Raw genomic sequence first — 2,500 nt, 5'->3', positions numbered from 1 at the left:
GCCCCTGTCGCTCCGGCCCTGGGAAAAGCCCCGAGAGGCTGGGTCGAATCAGGTCTTTCAATTTTTATGTTTGTCCATCCATGGTTTAAATGTCCCGAAATGTGTCCGGGATAGCGCCCCCTGGCCGGGCGCGCACTCAGGACCGAGCCCCTGTCGCTCGAGTCCTGGAAGTCCTTAAGAAAGAGGCTGGTCTGAAATCAGGTCGAAAAAATTTTTATGTTTGTCCATCCATGGTTTAAATGTCCCGAAATGTGTCCGGGATAGCGCCCCCTGGCCGGGCGCGCACTCAGGACCGAGCCCCTGTCGCTCGAGTCCTGGAAGTCCTTAAGAAAGAGGCTGGTCTGAAATCAGGTCGAAAAAATTTTTATGTTTGTTCTTCCAGGGTGTCCATGTCCCTAAATGTGTCCGAGATAGCGCCCCCTAGGCGGCCACGCATGTCCGCGTGAGCCCCTGTCCTCAGAGCCTGGAAGAACCATTCGAAAAAAGAACCATCGAAAAGAGGGGGAAAATCCAACTTTTGAGTCCCAAAATAGCTCACTTTGACTCGGACACATTTCCTGCCAATTCGGCCTGTCTAAGCCTGGCGCACCTACTAACGTGATGGGGGTGTTTTGGTAGACCTGGTAAAAACAGGGAAAATCGAAAGAGGCTTAAAGTAGGCTAGAACTCAAGCCTCTCTCGTTGTTGGACTTAGAAAAAATCCGGCTCGAAAAATAAATCCCATTGAAATGCATTGGGCTTGGCGCTGGGATTTTTTTCTAAGTATGTGAACGAAAGAGGCTAAGGAGGCTGGAAGTTAGGCCTCTCTCGTTGTTGGACTTAGAAAAAATCCACTTTTTTTGCACGGGATTTTTTCTAAGTGTCACATGGAAGAGGCTAAACAGGCTGGAGGCCAGGCCTCTCTCGTTGTTGGACTTAGAAAAAATCCCAAAAGTGGACACTCTGACAAAATCACGCATGTTGACACTTAGGCAAAAAATCCAACTTTTGCTCCACGGAAGAAAGAGGCTAAGGAGGCTGGAACTTAGGCCTCTCTCGTTGTTGGACTTAGAAAAAATCCACTTTTTTTGCACGGGATTTTTTCTAAGTGTCTCATGGAAGAGGCTAGACAGGCTGGAGGCCAGGCCTCTCTCGTTGTTGGACTTAGAAAAAATCCCAAAAGTGGACACTCTGACAAAATCACGCATGTTGACACTTTGGCAAAAAATCCAACTTTTTTGGACTTGGCCCGGCTTTTCTTCCATTTGTCCCCCACTTGGGCTGGTTCACTCCTGGGTATCTTTTGGTCATTCCCGGGGGCCCCGGAGCTCGCGCAGCTCGCTGCGGGACTTCTGGAACTCCATCCTGGGTAGGATTTTTAAACAATTTCGGACCTTTTTCCAACTTTTTCTCAAATTGTCCCCCACTTTCGCTGGTTCACTCCTGGGTATCTTTTGGTCATTCCCGGGGGTCCCGGAGCTCGCGCAGCTCGCTGCGGGGCTTCTGGAACTCCATCCTGGGTAGGATTTTTAAACAATTTCGGACCTTTTTCCAACTTTTTCTCAAATTGTCCCCCACTTTTGATGGTTCACTTCTGGGTGCCTTTTGGTCATTCCCGGTGTTCCTGCGGCTCGCGCAGCTCGCTGCGGGGCTTCTGGAACTCCATCCTGGGTAGGATTTTTAATCAATTTCGGACCTTTTTCCAACTTTTTCTCAAATTGTCCCCCACTTTCGCTGGTTCACTTCTGGGTGCCTTTTGGTCATTCCCGGTGTTCCTGCGGCTCGTGCAGCTCGCTGCGGGACTTCTGGAACTCCATCCTGGGTAGGATTTTTAAACAATTTCGGACCTTTTTCCAACTTTTTCCTCAAATTGTCCCCCACTTTCGCTGGTTCACTCCTGGGTATCTTTTGGTCATTCCCGGGGGTCCCGGAGCTCGCGCAGCTCGCTGCGGGGCTTCTGGAACTCCATCCTGGGTAGGATTTTTAAACAATTTCGGACCTTTTTCCAACTTTTTCTCAAATTGTCCCCCACTTTTGATGGTTCACTTCTGGGTGCCTTTTGGTCATTCCCGGTGTTCCTGCGGCTCGCGCAGCTCGCTGCGGGGCTTCTGGAACTCCATCCTGGGTAGGATTTTTAATCAATTTCGGACCTTTTTCCAACTTTTTCTCAAATTGTCCCCCACTTTCGCTGGTTCACTTCTGGGTGCCTTTTGGTCATTCCCGGTGTTCCTGCGGCTCGTGCAGCTCGCTGCGGGACTTCTGGAACTCCATCCTGGGTAGGATTTTTAAACAATTTCGGACCTTTTTCCAACTTTTTCTCAAATTGTCCCCCACTTTCGCTGGTTCACTTCTGGGTGCCTTTTGGTCATTCCCGGTGTTCCCGCGGCTCGTGCAGCTCGCTGCGGGACTTCTGGAACTCCATCCTGGGTAGGATTTTTAATCAATTTCGGACCTTTTTCCAACTTTTTCTCAAATTGTCCCCCACTTTTGATGGTTCACTTCTGGGTGCCTTTTGGTCATT

Source organism: Nerophis ophidion, unplaced genomic scaffold, assembly GCF_033978795.1.
Source record: "Nerophis ophidion isolate RoL-2023_Sa unplaced genomic scaffold, RoL_Noph_v1.0 HiC_scaffold_402, whole genome shotgun sequence".
Lineage (NCBI taxonomy): Eukaryota > Metazoa > Chordata > Actinopteri > Syngnathiformes > Syngnathidae > Nerophis > Nerophis ophidion.
The sequence above is the reverse complement of the archived record's forward strand: the minus strand, read 5'-3'. Positions refer to the sequence as shown.